Source organism: Tamandua tetradactyla, chromosome 20 (assembly GCF_023851605.1).
Source record: "Tamandua tetradactyla isolate mTamTet1 chromosome 20, mTamTet1.pri, whole genome shotgun sequence".
NCBI classification, from domain to species: Eukaryota; Metazoa; Chordata; class Mammalia; order Pilosa; family Myrmecophagidae; genus Tamandua; species Tamandua tetradactyla.
Genome location: NC_135346.1, coordinates 9,509,769 through 9,531,832, shown reverse-complemented (window position 1 = coordinate 9,531,832; position 22,064 = coordinate 9,509,769). Strand labels below are relative to the sequence as shown.

The 22,064-nt window shown below is 37.0% G+C and overlaps 1 protein-coding gene across 7 annotated transcripts in view; it reads right to left on the bottom strand.

Annotated features, from left to right (window-relative positions):
- The window catches only part of CDC42SE2 (CDC42 small effector 2), a 130,276-nt gene that overhangs the window by 81,726 nt on the left and 26,486 nt on the right, over positions 1–22,064 (bottom strand). For 5 of the 7 annotated variants that reach the window (XM_077138368.1, XM_077138366.1, XM_077138367.1 and 2 more), the window contains exon 2: positions 6,189–6,360. The exons of 1 other annotated variant lie outside the window; for it this stretch is intronic. The gene's annotated coding sequence lies outside the window, so the exon portion shown is untranslated. Of the gene's footprint in view, positions 1–6,188; positions 6,361–17,291; positions 18,484–22,064 lie in introns of those variants that run through there. One more of the 7 variants, XM_077138370.1, reaches the window with a different exon arrangement.

Here is a 22,064-nt window from a genome sequence, read left to right as displayed (position 1 = left end):
GTTTAATAAATGAGCATGATTGCTGAATCATTATATTGATATCTCTTTTTAAGTATCTTAGAGCAGCTAGAACTAAAAACCTAAAATTGTGGAACTGCAACCCATACCAAACTCTAAAATCTGCTCTATAACTAATTGTTTCAAAGTGCTTTGAAATTTATTGCTTTTTTGCATATGTTATTTTTCACAAAAAAGGAAGTCGATTGTGATGATAAAAAAAATTCTAATGAAAAAATCATACACACACACAAAAAAAACCTTGTGACTAACCTTCATTTGTACCCAGTTATCCAGTTGTTCGACTTCAGAGTCTTGTAAACACTAAAAACAGCCCCTAACGTTTATTAGTGAAGGATCTTGGGTCAACCCAGAACTAACTCACCAAGTCCAAAGTTATCTTAATGACCAAGACTGGATCTAACCAAAATTGCCCCACCTGACATGCGCAGTAGCTTAGATTTTAACCTACAAGTCACCTATACCTCATTTTGTCATTTTCTTACATATGTTCTGTAACTAGGCATGTAATCAATCAGTGCATACTCAATAATTAGATCATCTTTAATTATATCATCTGAGGCCACTGTGTTCATTATCCTAAACCCTGACCATCTTTTTCCCTAATAAAAATATCAAAATGACTGTAGTTTCAAGAGAAAGATTTTGGGCCGATAGGCCATCTATTCTCTTACTATGTGTCTAGTAATAAACTTTTTCTCTCTTTGAAAAAAAAAAAACTACTGTTCTTTTACCTTACATCATATACAAAAATTAATTCAAAATGGATCAAATATCTAAACATAAGAAGTTCAACTATCAAATTCTTAGAAGAAAATGTAGGAAAGCATCTTTAGGACCTTTGTGTTAGGCAATGGTTTTTTAGACTTTACACCCAAAGCACAAGCAACAAAAGAAAATAAATATACATGGGACCTCATCAAAATAAAAACTTTCTTAAAAATAAAAATAAATACATACGATGGAATATTATGCAGCTGTAAGACAGAATAAAGTTATGAAGTATGTAACAACATGGATAGACCTTGAGGACATTATACTGAGTGAGATTAGCCAGAAACAAAAGGACAAATGCTGTACGCTCTCACTGACATGAACTAACATTAGTGAATGAACTTGGAGAATTTCAGCTAAGAACACAGACCACCAAGAGAGAGAAAAAAGATAGATTTTGGGTAACTGGAGCTGAAGGGATACAGATTGTACAAAAGGACTGATTGTAAAAACTCAGAAATGGATAGCACAACACTACCTAACTGTAATACAATAATGTTAGCACGCCGAATGTGAGAATGATAGAGGGAGGAGGGCTGTGGGCACAAATAAAATCAGAAGGAAAGATAGGATGATAAAGACTGAGATGGTATAATCTAAGAACGCCTAGAGTGTGTAATGATAGTGACTAAATGTACAAATTAAAAAATGTTTTTGCACGAAAAAAATTAAAAATAAAACATTTTTGTTCCTCAAAAGACCTTATCATGAAAGCAATGGGAGAAAATATTTGGAAACCACATCTCCAATAAAGGACTAATATTGAATATATACAATGAAATTATTCAACAAACGACAAACAACCCAATTTAAAAATGTTTAAAAGACTAGAATAGACATCTCCCCAAAGAAGATAAACAAATGGCCAGAGAGCACATGAAAGGATGATCAACACTGTTAGCCTTCAGGGAAATGCAGATCGAAACCATAATGAGATACCACAATTGGAAATAACCAGTGTTGGAAAAGATACAGCACTCATTCACTGCTGGTGGCAATGTAAAATGGTACAGCCACTGTGAAAAACAGTTTGGTTCCTCAGAAAGCTAAGTATAGAACTACCATATGACCTGGCAATCCCACTACAAGGCATATATCCAGAAAAATTGAAAGCAGGTGTTTGAACAGATATTTGCACACAAATGTTCATAGCAGCATTATTCACAATTGTCGAAAGACTGAAGCATCTAACAATGAATGAATGGATAAATAAAATGTGGTATACACATATAATGGGAAGTTATTCAGCTATGAGAAAGATAAAGTCCTGATACATGCTACAACATGGATGAACCTTGAAGACATCATATTGAGTAATATAAACCAGACAAAAAAGGGACAAATATTGTATGGTCTCACTGACTTTAAACAATTAGAATAAGCAAACTCAAATATCAGAGCCTAGAATACAGGTTACCAGGGAATGGGGGAGGGTAGGCAATGAGAAGTTAAGGCTTAAGTTGTACACTGTTTCTATTTGGAATTATGGGATTTTTTGGTAACGGATCGTGGTGATGGTAGCACAACATTGTAAATGCATTTAACAGCACTGAAATATATATCGGAATATGACTAAAAGGGAAAATGTTTGATTGTATATATGGTAAAGAATAAATATTTTTTAAAAATCCATGGATTACACAAACAGTAAACTTTACGTTAAACTGTAGACTTTAACAATTAAATTATAAGAATGTGCTATCATCAATTGTAACAAATGTTTCACATCAAAGCAAGGTATTGGTGATAGGGAAGTGTATCAGTCAGGATTCTCTAGGGGAAAACAACCAACAGGAGACATGTAAATATGAGGTTTTATAAAAGGGTCTCACACAACTGTGGGCATGTAAGAGTCCAAATTTTGTAGGGCAGGCCATGAGCTGGCAACAATAATGAAGGTTTTTGATGAATTTCCCAGGAGAGGCTGACTGGCTGAAGCAGTGATGAAGTTTTCTCTCTGGCTGAAGTAGAGATTAAAGTTCTCTCTTCTGACAGCTGAAATTGTCATCTCTCCCTTAAAAGTTTTCAACTGAATGGATTAAATCCAGCTAGTTAGATGAGAGCAACCTAATTGGATTTCCCACTGCAGAAGACACTCTCAGTTGATCATAGATGTATCAACCACTGATGCAATCAACTGACTGATGATTTAAGTCCACAAAATGTCTTCCCAATAACTGTTAGGCATTTGCCTGACCAGACAACTGGGCACCATCACCTGCCCAAGTAGACACATGAACCTAACCAACACAGGTAGTATATGGGATCCCGTGTTTTATGCATGACTGTTCTGTAAACCCACAACTTCTCTAATAAAGGAAGGAAAATAAAATAAAATTATCATTGATAAATATGCCTCTTGACCTTGACACAGAGTTGAAAGAAATAGCAAACACTCGATTCAATCTAATCATAGTTACTCTTCAGTGTACTGAGCAAAAAGGTATCATGATGGGTAGTTCAGTGGTTAGAATGCCTGCCTTCTAGGCGGGAGGACCCGGGTTCGATTCCTGAACCATGCACCCAAAAAAAAAAAAAAGCTATGAGTAAGCACTACATTGTGCTTCAGCCCTCTTTAAGTATATTGACTGGTGAAGGGAAAGGTACTCGCAAGTTTTTAAAATGAGAAATAAAGTAAAAATTAATTCTTAACGATAATGCCAGGATTATAAAGGCAATATAATTTCAAGTGGCATATTTTAAAAGGTGTATTTCACTAATACAGTAAGTATGTTGAATAGACTAAGGCTATCACTTGAGAAATGTAATATCCTATTTTAAATGTTGAGGATAATAACTCAAAAAATTTAAGATTACCACAATTCAATGTATTATTGCATTATACATCTATTACACCACCAAGAATTTATCTTTACTAACATTTGGATTTCTAAGCCCATTTTTAGTATTTGTTTATTAAAGCTATAACTTTGTTGACATATTTACATTCATATGTGCCTTACTCTGCTTACTGTGTATCAGATACTTGTCAGTGCTTGCTGTATATTAACTTGTTAATGTTCACAACAATTTTATGAACAGATACTATTAGTATTCCTATTTTACATATGAAAAAAATTAAGGTGCAAATTTGCTCATATCGGAATCATGATTCAAATGCAAACAATCTGGCTCCAGAGCTCATCTTTTTAATTCACTATATATCCCTTTCAAATGAACAGACATATAAAGACCACTTACAAATTTTTAAAATCCTAAAGGAAAAATGAGACAAAAACAGGTAATAGATACATGAAAAATATTAAATCTCAATACCAAATAAATAAAAATGAAGATAATAACAAGTATTTTTTGCCCAAACTGGCAGACTAAAAAAAAATTACAATGTACCAAGGACTGAATGAGGTCAGAAAAAAGTCACTCTGATCATCCTAGAACAGTCCAATAACCTAACAAAGTGCTAAAAAGCCTTTAACACTGAAAATCCCACCTCCAAGAATCAATTTTCAAAAAATACTCATGGATATGCACAAAGACTGAACTTCAACACCTATGCTGTCATAATGCTTCCATGTCCTCCAGGGGCAGCGCTGAGAATCAGCCATTTCTCAACTAATATCCTAAGATTCATTCTGATTGTTTTGGTCTCCGTGACATGCTTGCCACAAGTGCCTTAGGCTAAGATGCATGTTCCTTACTCTTCATAATACATATGAGATAATGCATTTTAAAGTTGATCTTAGTGATTTAAATTTCTTCTGTTAATCAAGAGACTGAATCACCTACCCCACAAAAAATGTGTCCTTAATCTTAGTCTGTGTTCTGAGTGTAGACCTACTTGTAAATAGGACCTTTTAAAGATTTTATTATTAGTTAAGACGTGGTCAACTTCAATCTGGGGTGGGTCTTAATGAGTATTACTGGAGGACCTAAAAAGGGAGGAAATTCGGAAACAGAGAAACCAGAAGATGCAGAAGCCAGAGAAAGTCAGAGAAAGCCACAGAAGACGACCAAGGACACCCACGTGATGGAAGACTGCCGTGACCAGAACACCACCAACCCCAGGAGAAGGAACGGCCTTCCTTTCACAGTGATTCTGGACTTGTAGTCACTAAACTGTAAGACAATACATTCTTGCTGTTTAAGTCAAGACACTGTGTGGTATTGTCATAGCAGCCTTGCCAAACGAAGACACTGAAAACCAAACTAAGACACTGAAAGGGGTATTACTACATTTAAACTGATCAGTCAAGCACATCATGTGACTTTTCTCATCTTCTTAAAAAGTTATTCTCCCAGATTTTAATCAAAACCCATCAAGGAATACAAAGTAAATTTTTCCCTGATTGTAAAAATCACTGCATGAAGAATTCAGAACATATCACCAGATTACAACACAAGTTTATTATGAGCTCCCTTCTTAATATAATTGGAAACAACATCTCAAATTTTCAGGAAGAAAAATTGGTTCTTCATGTTTTTTCAAGATTATAATAGCAGTACTTAAAAGAAATGAGAGAAGAGTACATGGATATCTTGAGTTAGGAAAATAAATGATTTTGTTTCATAGAGCTTTACAGTAAACAACTAGATAATCCATTTTCTGACAAAACTCCTACTACTACACCCAATCCTTCCAACAAACACATACAACTAGATGCTAAACGCAGAACTAGATACACACTTTAGGGAATCTTTCTGTGAATGCTGCTTAAACAATAAAGAAATTTATCCCATATAGCTAAGGAGTTAATAGGTAAGGTGGCTCCAGGCATAGTAAAGAGGGCTCTAGTTCTGTTTCTCTGTAGTTTTCTTGGCTCTGCCATCCTTCAGGTATGGGCATTACCTTCGGGTTACTGACAAGATGGCTGCAGTAGTTCCATATGTCACATCCAGATATAACCAGCTCTGGGGAAAAAAAGGGACCAAAAAGGGACTACCTCTTTTCCTTCTTTTTCTCAAAAGCAAGAAAAGTTTCCCAGAAGCCTCTTGCTGTCTTCCCCTTTATTTGTCATTGGCCAAAAATGGATCACATGTTCATTCCTAAAATAATCACTACCGAAGGAAGCGAGACCTACCACTGAGAGAATAACGTGGATACTGGTAAATATCATGACCACCACTTCAGTATTAGCTGAGTATTTCAAAGACAGGCCTTTGGAGAATGGATTATTTGAAACAGAGGAAAAATAAAAGAGAAAATTACACAGACAAAGGAAGCACCTAATTGTAAGAAGAATATCAAACTCTGCAATTATACATTAAACATGCTGTTGGGGTTAAAGAATTCTCTTAAATTGCGTGCTGTCATTCTCTTATAACACAAAAATTAATTACTATTTGACACTCAATAAACGCTAAGAATATAGAAAAAACAGTTTTCTTTTTAAGCAACGGATTTAAGTTATTTAATTATCACTGGGAGAAAGACTCACCACTCTTTGTCAACACAGCAACCATTCAGCTAACTCTGGGTTGAGAACGTTCCATATTATGCATACAGATGACTCTGCACACTCACTGTTGTAGAAATTGTTCCTTGAAGGTTTCTTTTCATTTGGATTGGAGGTTTCACTCAAAAAGCCACATACTCATACCTGGTGCTATCTGCAAATGAAAGCATGCAATTAGGAGGCAAAAAGCTGCAGGGAACAATTCTACCTAACCCCCTAATCTCTAATTAACCGGTCCTTATGAAAACTGAACTCAAACACTAGGCTCACTAAACACTATGCTCAAACCAAGCTTCCCATATCTGAAAGTTTGTAATATACTTATTATACATAGCTAACACCTTTTTCCCCATCATGTAAGTCTACTGTAGCTTTCTCAGTATACCTGGCATAACCCTATAATAAAGGTTGCCTGCTGAGTATAATCTAGCACATAGATGTTTGGTGAACCCACACAAGGTTGGCCTATACTGTGTTAAAGGATAGCTGCTAACATTTCTAAATCAGAAGACTTTACATAAAAATCCAGATTTCTGACCTCTCTTAAAAAAATCAGAAGATCTGGCAATACCTGGCCCATATTCCCCCATGGTAACAATCTATTAGAACTGATAAGCAGGGCATGCCTCTAGACAAGGCATGTGCTTTGCAATTCACCACCGAAGTCACCACTCTCTCTAATGTTACCATCTGACTCACAGTTACCCGCCTGGACTCAGTAATCATCTGAACGTGCAAACTCTACTACATATTTACACTGGCACGTAGGGAACATAGAACGTTATAGTCAAAGCCACGCATGTTTTTCTGCCTTCAAGATACAGTACAGCATAAGTGATGACAACATCGGCTTTGGATCAGAGGGCCCTAGGTTTGAATTCTAATTCTGCCATTAACTAGTTATGCAACCTCAGGCCTGTTATTTAACGTTGAGACATACTTCCTCCAAATAACCGTAAGCACTTAGTACATTAAGGCAAACAACTAGCCTAAAATTTAACATGTCCAAACGAACTCATAAGCCCTAAATGCATTACTCCTTCAGTCTTTCTCATCTCAAAAAACAGGACCATCATCTATGTAGCTAGTGTTCAAACCAGAAACCTGGGAATCCTTACTGTCACATTCTCCCTCATTCCTTCCAAACCATCATTGAGGTACCGGATTCTCTCTCAAAAATTTATCTGAACAAATTCTTAGAATTCCAGCCTTTAAAAAAAAAAAAGCAGGGTCTCATGTGTTGAATGAAATGGCAGAAACAAAAAGCCAAATATTATTTTGCCTCACTCATATGGACTAACTATAATATAAAACTTGCAGAACTAAAGTTGAGAACATGCATTATCAGATTTAGGCCTATAAAAGGTCTAGATTGTAAACTCTTAGAGCAGTCACATATATTCAAGAATTGTACCATTACTTCTAAATTTGGAGATACTGAACTATTTGAGTATAACCTGGTTGTTCCTTGAAACTTTGGGTATGTATGTGACACCTAAGTCCCTGAGGTAGCGCATGGAAGTTATGAAAGTCAGCATTACCCCTACTGCAAATGTTAATAGGGTGAAAAAGTGATCAGACTTCAACTATAGATAGGAAGGAAGTTGATTTGGATGGGACTAAGATAAATTAGAATACAGGGTAAAGGATAATATGGGCCATATTTTAAAACTTCAACTTCTGTGTGACATGAAAGGGAGAGATTTTATTTGGTATAAAATTTATATCTGAGTAGTGCATTACCTAACTTAATTTGTATGGCCAATTTATTTGAACACCATAATTTCATGGAATCTTGAGTAGGGCATGAGATTTTGTAGGTTTGTCCAGAGGGATGCCCCAATAAATCCCAGAACAATGCCCCAATAAATGCCAGAGTGATATGAAAACTGAATAAAAATGTATTCGCAAAGTCCCCTTGGGGGAATGGGGAGAAAGGGGAAAATTCAACTTTTCCTGACATTCTCCAAGCAGTGGGGACAACTAAATCAACAGGCCAAGCCCTCAGTCTTGGGGTTTGTTCATATGAAACTTATCTCCTCAAAGGACAGACTAAGCCTACTTCAAATTAGGCATAAGACTCATCCCCAGAGAACCTCTTTTGTTGCTCAGAAGTGGCCTATCTCTCTCTAGCAGCCAACATGACAAGCAAACTCATCGCCTTCCCCATCTCTACATGGGATGTCACTCCCAGGGGTATAAAACTTCCTGGCAACAGAAATTTTCGAATGAGCTGGGACTCCGCATCAAGGGATTAAGAAAGCCTTCTCGACCAAAAAGGGGAAAAGAAATGAGACAAAATAAAGTGTCAGTGGCTGAGAGATTTCAAACAGAGTCGAGAGGTTATCCTGGAGGTTATTTTTACGCATTATATAGATATCCTCTTTTTAGATTAAGGTGCATTGGGTTAGAGAGAAGTACCTGAAATTGTAGAGCTGTGTTCTAGGAGCCATGTTACCTGAAGATGTCTGTATAATGACACAGCTTTCGCAATGTGACTGTGTGATTGTGAAAACCTTGTGTCTGGTGCTCCTTTTATCTACAGTATGGACAGCTGAGTAAAACATATGGATTAAAAATAAATAAATAATAGGGGGAACAAATGTTAAAATTAAAAAATATACATATTGCATAGATAGAAATGCTAGTGGTCAATGAGAGGGAGGTGTAAGGGGCATGGTATATATGAGTTTTTTCTTTTTTCCTTTTATTTCTTTTTCTGGAGTGATACAAATGTTTTTAAAAATGATCTTGGTGATGAATATACAACTATGCGATGATATTGTGAGCCACTAATTATACACCATGTACAGAATGCTTGTATGTTAAGAATGTATATGCTTGTACATTGTTGCATCAGTAAAAATTTTTTAAAAAGGAAAAAACAGATAACCTAAATAGCTATGTATCTGTTAAAGAAATTTAATTTAGAGTTGAAAATCTTCCCACAAAGAAAATTCCAAGCTTCGAAGGCTGCAATGGTGAGTTCTGTCAAACATTTATGGAAGAAATATTACCAATTCTATAGAAATTCTTCCAGAAAACAGAAAAGAGACTCTCCAACTCATTCTAAGAGATCAGTATTACTCTGATATCAAAACCAAAGATATAAGAAAATTACATACTAATATTCCTTATGAACAGATGCAAAAAATTAACAAACTTCAGTCATTCACAAGCAAAAAATGTTTATTTGGTACAAAATTTTTATTTTGACTAGTGCATTTCCTTATATAACTTATATGGACAGCTTAATTGAACACCATAGTATTTGGAACCTTGCGTAGGGTATGAGATTTTGTAGGTTTTGTGCAGAGTGATGCCCAAATAAATCCCAGAGCATTTGAACAGTGAACAGGGAAGTATTTGCAGAGTTCCCTAGGGGGAATGGCGAGAAAGGGGGAAAATTCAACTTCCCCAAGTGGAGAATTCTTGATATTCTCACAGGCAGAGGGAACAACCAAAGCAATAGGCAAAGCCTCCAATCTTGGGGTTTGTTCATGTGAAACTTAATCCCGCAAAAGATAGGCTAAGCCTACTTAAAATTAGGCCTAAGAATCACCCCCAAGACAATCTCTTCTGTTGCTCTCTCGGCCAACACAGCAAGCAAACTCACTGCCCTCCCCCTCTCTACGCGAGACGTGAGTCCCAGGGGTATGGACCTTCCTGGCAACGTGGGACAGAAATCCTAGAATGAGCTAGAACTCAGCATCAAGGGATTGAGAAAACATTCTTGACCAAAAGGGGGAAGAGAGAAATGAGACAAAATAAAGTGTCAATGGCTGAGAGATTCCAAACAGAGTCCAGATGTTATCTTGGAGGTTATGCTTACATATTAAATAGATATCACCCGTTTCGTTAAGGTGTAATGGAGAGACTGGAGGGAACTGCCTGAAAATGTGGAGCTGTGTTCCAGTAGACATGTTTCTTGAAGAAAGTTGTACGATGATATGGCTGTCGCAGAGTGACTGTGTGGTTGTGACAGCCTTGTGTCTGATGCTCCTTTTGTCTACCTTATTGACGGACAAGTAAAACATATGGATTAAAAATAAATAAATAATAGGGAAACAAATGTTAAAATAAATTTAGTAGACTGAAATGCTGGTGATCGGCGAAGGGGAGGGGTTAGGGGTATGGTATGTATGAATTGTTTTCTATTTTCTTTTTACGTCTTTTTCTGAATTGATGCAGATATTCTAAGAAATGATCATGATGAATATACAACTATGTGATGATAGTGTGAGTTACTGATTATATAACAAGAACGGAATGATTGTATGATAAGAATGTTTGTGTTTGTATGTGGTTATGTAACAAATAAAAAAATAAAAAATTTTTTTTTTTAAATTTACTCATTCAAATTTAGCAACATACAAAAAGGATAACACATAATGACCAAGTGGTTTATCCCAGGAAACCAAGGCCAATTTAACAGTCAAAAGCCAAGTAAAATAATGCACTATTTCATCAAATTGAAAAGGAAGAATCATAGGATTATCTCAATAGATGTAGAAAAACCACTCAAATCCGACAATCACTCCTAATAAAAATTTTCAGCAAAGACTGAAGATCTTCCTCAATCTGGTAAAGGGCATCTACAGAAAATCTACAACTAACCTCATACTTAATGATGAAAGACCAAATGCTTCCCCTCTTAGATCAAGAACAAGATGAAGACGTTCACTCTCACCACTTCTCTTCAGAATTGTACTGGGTAATGCAATAAGGCAAGGAAAAGAAAGAAAAGACTTGCACATTGGAAAGGAAGGAGTAAAACTGTCTTCATTTACGGATGACACAATTGTCCATGCTGAAAATTCCTATGGAATCTGTAGAAAAACTAACACAACCAACAAATGAGTTTAGAAAGGTTGTAGGATATATAATGTAGAAATCAATTCTACTCCTATAAGAAATCAAAAAGCAATCAGAAAATAAAATTGCTATCAATAACTTCACTTACAGTATCATCAGAAAAATATGAAGTACTTAGAAATAAGTTATCAAATGATGTGCAAAGAAGACATAAATAAGTACACCAGGTTCATGGATCTGAAGAAGAGGTTAATTCTCTCCAATCTGAGAAACAAATTAAATGTAATCCCAATCATAATCTCAGTAGGTTTATTTTTTATTTTTTTGTAAAACTTGACAAGTTGATTCTAAAATCCACATGGAAATGTAAAAGCACTCAGAATACCCAAAACAACTTTGAAAAAGAATATTAATTTTCAAAAGCTCATAATAGCTGACTTCAAGACATTATAATGCTACAATAATCAAGACAGCATATTACTGGCATGAAAAGACAAACAGACCAATAAAACAAAACTGACAGTCCAAAAATAGACATACTCACATATGGTCAATAGACTTTTCACAAAAGTACAAAAGTAATCCAATGAAAAGATAATCTTGTCAACAAATGGAATTGGAACAACTGAATCCATACCTCATACAATAATCAAAAATCAACTCAAAATTATCACAGACATAAAGGTAAAGCCTAAATTGTAAAACTTATTGAAGGTAACAGAGAAGAAAATCTCTGTAGCCCTGGCTTAGGCAGAGTCCCTAGATAAATGAACACTGAAAGACAAAAGTGATAAATAGAATTTCATCAAAATTAAGAATTTTTGCTCTTTGCAAAACATGCATCTGAAAAAGAACTTGTATCAAGAGTGTATAATGAATTCTCAAAATTCAAAATGCTACAGGCTTCGGAGAAAGTATGGCCCATTGATACCTGGACTTTGGACTTCCAGTCTCCAAAACTGAGAGACAATAAATTCTTGTCATCTAAGTCAACCGGTCTGTAGTAAACATTATTGTAGCCCTGGCAAACTGAGACATCATCACTCATTAAAAAACTGCAAATGAAAATCACAATGAAATACCATTGTACACCTATTAAAATATCTAAAATTAAAAGAATGACTGTAACAAGTGTTGACAAGGATACAGATCACCTGGAACTCTCATATGCTGATGGTAGGAATGTAAAATGGGAAAGCAATTTGGCAGTGCTCTAATTTGCTAGCTGCCGGAATGCAACACATCAGAGATGGATTGGCTTTTAATAAAAGGGGATTTATTTTGGTAGTTCTTCAGAGGAAAGGCACTAACTTTCATCTGACGTTCTTTCTTACGTGGGAAGGCACAGGATGGTCTCTGAGCTGCGAGTGCTGAGATAAGGTATGCTGAGCTGCTTGCGCTGTGCTACGTTGAGCTCTCTTTTAAGCACCAGCCAATTAAGCCAAACATTCATTGCAGCAGGCACGCCTCCTAGCCGACTGCAGATGTAATTAGCAACAGGTGAGGTTCACATACCTTTGGCTCATGTCCACAGCAACAGAATGAGGCACATTCACCTGGACAAGTTGACAACTGAATCTATCTACCACATGTCCCTTGTCAACTTGGTAACTACACGCATCACCTTAAACAGGTGCAAAAACTTCTCTTCTGGCTGTGGACCTGTGAATCTCAAAACCAGCTATCTAATTCCAATATGCAAAGGAGGACAGTCACAGGATCCATAGGGAGAAACTGGAAGGAAAACCTGCAGGGCAAACACCATTGGATTTCACAGTCTGAAAGCCATTTATCCTTCAGCTTTAGAAAGTGGCAGCTTTTCTGGTCACTCAATAAATGGGCTGGAGTAGCACATCCAAACAAGGAATATGTTGTCACCAAAATCCAAAAAGACCAACTAGACGTTGTGCCTCTTTTTTGGTCACAGGAGGGGCCAGATGCAGCAACTTCTCCTTCACCTTAGAAGGGATATCTTGACATGGCCCACACCACTGGACACCTAAAAATTTCACTGACGTGGAAGGCCCCTGTATTTTTGTTGGATTTATCTCCCATCCTCTGACATGCAAATGCCTTACCAGTAAGTCTAGAGTAGTTGCTACTTCTTGCTGTTTATTATAATAGCCACGTCTACTCTACCAAGAGTGGGGTGGTTCTTAAGAAACAGAATCATAAAAATGGGTTTTTATGAATGGTTTTCTACTCGGACTGAATTCAGAGACCCTAAGGACTCTGATTCCCATAATCAGAATGACACTTCCAATTCATGGAGTGAGTTGGCAAAAGAGATAGTCAAAATATCACCATTTGATTCTCCTAATGCTCCGCTTGTACGAAGCCAGGCTCTGGTGGGAAATGTTTTTGACACCTTTACAGAGTTTTGTAGAAATAAGAGGTATAGAGATGTTGGTTGGTTGTTGTTAGATACGCTGGCTACATTACGGAGTGAAAGGGATGGGCTTAAGGCTTCAAACGAGACGCTGCCTGACAGATGTAGACGTTTCTACGAGTATCCTGATGGAAAATCTTACTTCCTGTAGCCATAGACTTGAGATCTCTGAAAATCAGACTCAGAATCTTATTATTAGAGCAGCAACTTTACAACGTAAACTGAAATCTCAATCTTGCATGGTGTCTGCCATTAAAGTGAGGGCATTATTGGAAAGGAGTGGGACCCTGAAAAATGGGATAGTGACATATGGATTGATAAAGATGTCAGGGTGAGGTTGAAACCCTAGATCATGCTGACTCGTCTCTAGATAACCCTGTAATCGTTTGTCCTGAGGATATAACCACCCCACTTCCAGCCTGCCTTGAGAGTTGGCCACCCAACCCCCTCCTGAAGGGATCAGCCCTAGAGTGATTAATCCTGTTTCACCAGATGAAACTGCAAATGGAGGCCCTGAAGCAAATGGCTTGGAAGATATTTCTAATTCTTTTCATGACCCATCCTTACCACCCCTCTTTTCTTCCAGACCTATAACTAGACTAAGGTCCCAACAGGCCCCTAAAGGTAAAAGAAAAAAATGCGTGTTTTATTGTTTTTTATTTAGAAATTAGGTATGGTTTAAGGTGGTATGTATGGTTGCCAAGTTGACAAGGGGTGGACTGTCATGGTAAGGTTCATGTGTCAACTTTGCCAAGTGGTGGTTGGGCAAGTGCTGGCTTGTCTGTTGCGATGAGGACATTTCATAGAATTAAATCATGATCATATCAGCTGCATCCACAGCTGATTTCATTTGGAATCAGCCAAAGGGGCATGTCATCTGCAATGAGTGATGCTTAATCTAATCACTGAAAGCCTTATAAGGAGGATTCAGAAGAGACAGGCTCTTCCTGTTTCAGCTGGTGAGCCTCTCCTGTGGAGTTCGTCCAGACCCTCCATCGGAATTGTCGGCTTCACAGCCTGCCCTGCAGATTTTGGACTCTGCATTCCCATGGTCATGTGAGACACTTTTATTAACTTTACATTTGCGGGTGTTCCCTGTTGCTTCTGTTTCTCTAGAGGACCCTAACTAATACAGGCAGTTTCTTTAAAAATTAAACATACACCTACCACACTACCCAGCCACTCTATTCCTAGGTATTTACCAAAGAGGAATGAAAGTATATATCCACACAAAGACTGTTCATAGCAGCCTTATTGTGATAGCTAAAAACTGGAGGCAATCCAAACATCCATCTATAGGTGAATGGATAAACAAAAGTGGTATTGCTCTTCAATGTATTACTTCTTACAATAAAAAGGAATGAATTATTATACATTCATCGACATAGAATAATCTCAAAATAATTATGTTCGGTGAAAGGCACAACTCAAAAAAGAGCATATCAGAGTCTATTGATATAAAATCCTGGAAATGCAAGCTAATCTCTAATAATAGCAGTTCAGCTGGATGCCCACGGTCAGGAAATAGGCAGGCGGAGGACCTATAAAGGTATGAAAGGAATTTTGGGGGGTGATAGATATTTTATTATCTCAAGTGTGGTGCTGAGTATATTCATATGCAAAACTTATCTAACTGTACATTTTAAGTATGCACAACTCATTTTATGCTAATTATCCCTCAATAAAACTGTTTAAAATAAAATAAAGCATTACACATTAATAAACAGTGGCAAGACTGATTAATAGGAAAAGCAAGATCTCTTCAATACATTAAGTTTGAAAATCATGGCCACCATCTTTCACTTCAGAAAAAGTAACATAAAAATGTATCATCTCAATATTAAGGATCAAAAATATATAATTATTGATCACAAAGAAAGCATATGTCAAAAGGAGCACCCTAACCTAGCAAATTTTGGCATGGGCAAAAAGAAAGTCTGGTGGTTTTCAACATTATTCATTCAATTGTGATCCACAGAATACCTCAGTCCACCATTACATGTGGTAGGAGTCACATAAAAAAATGTTTAGCCATTTGACCATTTAACAAAAAGCCATTTAATCAAAAAAGACATATTAATATAATCATTCACCTGGAGTTCATCTGGGTATCATTACCAAAATGTACTTCATATTCTGATCACAATTCATGAAAACTAACAGGAAAACAGATCCAATTTAATAAATGTTAAATTTTGGCATGCTTTGATTCTTCCTTTACCACATTGAATGCAATACCTCTCCCCCATCTGCCACTGCTATTGACACTGAAGAGACATAACAAAGTGCATTATTTCCTTAGCTGATTTTAATCATTATATTTCAATTTAAACAACAATAAAAGTATGTATCCCCATCTCTACCCAGGCATTTTTCTGTTTAATTTCAAGTTAATGTCTCAGTTCCATTACACTGCTATGAAAGACTGGCCCTGTAAGCTAACAAGCTAACAGTGCTACCTTCAAATACTTTTAGGACAATCATACAGAAAAACAATGCTTGTTCTCCATTATCCCAAATGTTAGAACCAGAATCAGTGAGTGAAGGCTATATGTTCAACATATAGAACATCTATTTGAGCCATTGCTACCTAAAAGTGGCATGTTCTGTCTTGTGGTACAGGGAATATCTATATCAGCAGCAGCTGGAATGTTATGATAGTGATTCAAAAGTTCCAGAGATGGTTGAGCTCGACCAACTTTATGATTACAATCAATCCTCAGATCCTCTTACGAATTTAAAAATAATAAAATCTATTTTTAAGTGCCCAATCCACTGCAATTCAAAAGTCTTAAGTTTAAGGTGAACAAACTATGAGAGCTAAAGTTCTAAGTCTTACAGTAATATTTTTGTTTAGTTTCCACTTTTCCCCAAAGGATAATGACTTAAATTATCAGGGCCTGACCCCATTAGATTACTTCAATGCTGAGAGAAAAATATGTGCGTAAATAGATGTCCTATTTCCTTGCTCATCTAATGTCAAATGTCAATTCCTTTTCTCTTTTCCCAAAGATACATAGACCTGGCAGGGATAAATAAAGATTTATAAGATATGTACTCCAATTTCCTGATTTAACAGACTCAGAAAGGTAAGGGAATTTACCCTAAATCACATAACTAATCAGGATAATGACTATCAGCACTTGTAGTCTGCCTGTATTAGTTTGGGTCCTGTAGAGAAACAGAAGCAACAGGGAACACCCGCAAATGTAAAATTTATAAAAGAGTCTCTCACATGACTGCAGGAACGCAGAGTCCAAGTCAGTGCCATTTACTTCTACCACAAAGAAAGGAATGCATCCATTCACTTCAACAGCTTAAGTGAAAATTAGCTGGGCAAATAATATAGCCACTGGTGACACTTAAGACTCAAAAGACATTTTAGTTTTGCCTCTTGCTATTGTTTGTTGGTGCTGTTAACATTCCTACTCCCTAAAAGGGTGAGAGATAGAGTAGGTCAAAGCCTTGGAGTTGTAACATGTAACCTAATAAATCCCCATTGGTAAAAGTCAAAAAACAAAACAAAACAAAACAAAACAGGCTTTGGAGTCAATCCATCAGGGTTTGCATTCTGGCTTTGCCACTTCTAAGACGTGTTGATTTTAGGAACGTTATTCAACCTCTCCATTCCTCCCCAAAGGATAAACTTTAAAAATGGAAATAATTCATAAGGTTACTGTGGGGTTTAAATCAGGTTAATAGAATGTAAAATGCTAAGAACGTGATCTGGCACAAAATAAGCTTTTCAGAACTGTGGCTAAGGGGAATGGGACTTAATATTCTGCTATAACACTATGCTAGAAATATTCTTAGCAAGTCAGAGGACATTTCTAATACATACACACGCAAAGCAACTGCAGCAGAATGTAGTATTTACTTACATTTTGTTTTCAGCCAGATGAACACAGTTTCCAAATTCTAACTGCCGTGCAGAATTACAGGGAAGTTATTTACCTCACTGAGTTGTGGTTTCATCAACTATTAAATGAGACAATTACACTTAGCTGAAAGGGTTAATGTAAGAATGTAATAAGATTATATTATGCTGAATATAAAGCTTGGTAAATGGTAGCAAAAACTGAGACTCTTTAATGTTACTGAAGTATTTATAGCATAACCAGCGTGAACATCTGTCCTTTTTGCATGGGATAGTCCCAGTTTATTCTGGTTTTCAGAACAGATTATTAACAGCTTTTCAATCTTAGTACATTCTGGTTTAGATGATAAATTATAGGGTTACTCTAACTGAAATTCTTAGAAGATTCTCCCCCTTGTTAGTACTTTGTCCTCTTAAATGTTCTCTTATTCCCTTTTTAGTGACTTTATCTCTTTGCCCTCTGTGCCGGTTTGAATCTGTTGTTATACTCCACAAAAACCATGTCTTTCATCCTCATTCAATATTGCTGTGTGGGAGCTTTCTGACTGTATCCATGGAGATGTGACCCACCCAACTGTGGGTGTTAACTTCTAATAATATGGCTCCCATGGAGATGAGTCTCCACCCATTCAAGGTGGGGTTGCTTACAGGAGTCCTTTAAGAAGGGAACATTTTGGAAAAAACTTTAGTGCTCACAGAGCCCACACGGCCAGAGACCCATGGAGATGCAGAAGGAAAACACACCCAGGGAAGCCTTTGAAATTAAAAGAGAAAGCCAGCAGATGTTGCCATGTGCCTTCCCAGCTGACAGAGGAGTCTGGACCTACTGGCCTTTCTTGAATCAAGGTATTGCTCCCTGGGTGCCTTAGTTTGGACATTTTCACAGTCTTATACCTGTAAACTTACAACTTAAAAATTCCCTTTTTCAAAAGCCATTCCCTTTATAGTATCTTGCATTCGGCAGTTGAACAAACTAAAACATGCTTCAACTCATCACTCCCTTTTTCCACTCTCCTTCACTCATCTTATGTCCTTATTCAGGTTCTTGGTGACCTCAATGCTGCAAGTCCAGGTTCCTTGTGGACCCACACTCCTCAGCAGTATCATGTTTTCCAACCAATCTTCCTCAAATTCCTATCTGCCTTACTGTTCTAGTTTGCAAGCTGACAAAATGTGATAAACCAGAAAGAGAATGGCCTTTTTTTTTTTTTTTTTTTTTTTTTTTATTTGCACGGGCAGGCACTGGGAATCAAACCCAGGTCTCCAGCATGGCAGGTAAGAACTCTGCCACTGAGCCACTGTTGCCCGCCCAGAAATGGCTTTTTAAAGGGGGAATTTACTAAGTTGCAAGTTTACAGTTCTAAAGCTGTGAAAATGTCCAAATTAAAAGCAAGGCTATTGAAATGTCCAATCTAAGACATCCAGAGAAAGATCTCTTGGCTCAAGAAGGACGATGAAGTCCAGTGTTTTCCTCTCAGCTGAAAAGGCACATGGTGAACATGGTGATGTCTGCTAGCTTTCTCTCCTGGCTTCTGGTTCCACAAAGCTTCCCAGGGGTATATTCCTTTTTCATCCCCAAAGGTCTCCAGCTGTGTGAGCTCTCATGGTTCTAAAGCTTTTTCTAAAATGTTTCCTCTTTTAAAGGATTCCAGTAAACTAATCAAGGCCCACCTGGAATGGGTGGAGCCACATCTCCCTCTAATCAAAGGTTAATACCCACAATTGGGTGAGTCACATCATCTCTGTAGAGATAATCTAAACAAGTTTCCAACCTAAAGTGCTGAACAGGGATGCACAAAATGGATGAGGATTAAAACATGGCTTTTCTAGGGTGCATAATCCTTTCAAAACAACACACTTATCAAACTGAATTTCAGAATAAAAGCTATTCACCCAGGCAGCCTTTGATTTTGAGGATTACCCTTATGAAATTTATTTCTGTAGTGAAGAAGTAGACTCCCATAACGAGGCCTAAGGGACACTTCCAGGAAACCTCTTTTGTTGCTCAGATGTGGCCTTTCTCTCCCTAAGCCCAACTGTTCAAGGAAAATCATTACTCTCCCCTACGTGGGACATGACATTCACACATGAAAGTCCCTCTGACAACATGGGGCATGACTCCTGGGGAAAAATCTGGCGCTGGCAGTGTAGGATTGACAAACGACTTCCTGACCAAAAGAGGGGAAAGAAGTGTTAATCAAATAAGGCATCAGTGGCTAAGAGAGCTCACTCAAACAGAGTCAGGAGGCTATTCTGGAGGCCACTTATGCAAGCTTCAGGTAGACAGTGCTAATTGCCATGGTTTGCGACCAACATCACTCCTGTTAACTCTTAAGAACACTGAGGGTTCAAACTGACACTCTATAAAAGTTACAGGCACTAAATTTGTTTTCCTGAAACCTATAATTTCCAGAAGGTTCATAGGCCAGATAAATCCTGAGACCTAAACGGACCAGCCTCTCCAAGTCAGTTAGTTATATCCCCTCATCTTTTAGTGTTGACACCCCTTCATAACATGAAAAAATCAGAATAGGTACTGCCTAAAGAGCCTATAGACTGGGAGAAGGATCAAAGGATAAGATGGTGTTATAACAAAGAAAATGGGATTTGATAAATGAGTATGACTACTATATCACTATTCTGATATTTCTTTTAGCCTCCAGTTTTTGGAGCAGCCAGAAGGAAAAACCTGAAATAGTGGAATGGTAACACAAGAACTCTGAAATCTATTCTGTAACTATGTTAAAATGTACTTTGAAAATTATCACTTTTTCTTTTTTTCTTTGTATATATGTTATATTTCACAATAAAAAACATTTTAAAATAAAACATTTAAAGTAATATATTACTTATCTTTCCATACAACTTTCCAAAGCACTTACTCAAACTGGATAGTCTCCATTTAATTAGAATGGTGAAAAAAGTTACTAAATGTTTATAATCATGATCACTACAATCCATTACTCAATCAAAAGAGAAATTTGGCCTTCCTCAGCACAGTCAACAAATAGCTCACAAACATGACGCAAATAAATAGTAGAATACTCTGCACACCATTCAGCACCTTGCTTTTATCATGTCTTATGTCTTGGAGAATATTGTATGTAAGTGTAAGTATAGGAAGGATGTATTTGCTATACAGTATTTCACTATGCAAATGTATCATGATATATGATCTCCTGTTCCCTAGCTTGGCAGTCATCATATCTCCTTTCCATGCTTTATTTTTCTTCAAAGCACTTTAAATTATCTGGCATTCTATATCTTACTCATATACTTATTGCTTACATTCACCAACTAGAATGTAGACTCAATGAACAAAAGGATTTGGGGCTCCTTAGTTCACAGCCGAATCTCCAGTACAGAAGAGTATCCAGCACATGGCAAGTGCTCAGTAAGTCTCTGTGGATAAATGAATGTTTTGATTTCTTCTCACAACTGAAAAACATTTAAAACTATTAAAAGGCACACTATATCTTCCATTCATGACAAATATATCACTTGTTCCCACATTGATCAGTAATCTGTCCTCTTCACATTATATTAATTTTCTATTTTGTGTCAAAAAATGCTGTTAGTGAATAAATAAGTATTTGCAAAGTCCCCTTGGGGGATGGCGAGAAAGGGGGGAAATTCAACTTTCCCATTTGGAGAATTCCTGATATTCTTGCAAGCAGTGGGGACAACCAAATCAATAGGCCAAGCCCTCAATCTTGGGGTTTGTTCCTATGAAACTTATCCCCACAAACGATGGAAAAAGTCTACTTAAAATTAGGCCTAAGAGTCACCCCCAGAGAACCACATTTGTTACTCAGATGTGGCCTCTCTCTCTCAGCCAACACAACAAGCAAACTCACCGCCCTCCCCATCTCTACATGGGAAATGACTCCCAAGGGTGTAAACCTCCCAGGCCAACGTGGGACAGAAATCCTAGAATGAGCTGGGATTCAGCAACAAGGGATTGAGAAAGCCTTATCGACCAAAACGGGGAAGAGAGAAACGAGACAAAATAAAGTCAATGGCTGAGAGATTCCAAACAGAGTCAAGAGGTTATCCGGGAGGTTATTCTTACGCATTATATAGATATCACCTTTAGAGTTTACGGTGTATTACAGCGGCTAGAGGGAAGTGCCTGAAACTGTAGAGCTGTGTTCCAGTAGTCATGTTTCTTGAAGATGATTATATAATGCTATAGCTTTCGCAATGTGACTATGTGATTGTGAAAACTTTGTGTCTGATGTTCCTTTTATCTACAATATGGACCGATGAGTAAAAAATATGGATAAAAAATAAACAAATAATGGGGAGAACAAAGGTTAAAATTAATTAAGTAGATTGAAATACTAGTGGTCAATGAAAGGGAGTGGTAAGGGGTATGGCATGTATTAGTTTTTTCTTTCTTCTTTTTCTGGAACGATGTAAATGTTCAAAAAAATGATCATAGTAATGAATACACAACTATGTGATGATATTGTGAGCCACTGATTGTAACCATGTCAAGAATGTTTGTATGTCAAGAGTGATTGTATGTCTAAGAACGTTGGTATGTCAGTTCATTGTTCATAGTAATTTAAAAAAAAAGGCTGTTACATTTTAGTTTGATCCAGAAAATCTGTGTGCTCAGGAGTGTCCCAATTTCATTCAGTCTTCTGGCTAAGGGACAATCTTCCTGGTCTTTCTGAATATTAACCCAAATAGTGTGTACTAAATTGGGTCCCTGCATCAAGAGAACAACTATTCTATCTGATGTAGATTTTCAGTCACAACTAGTGATCCA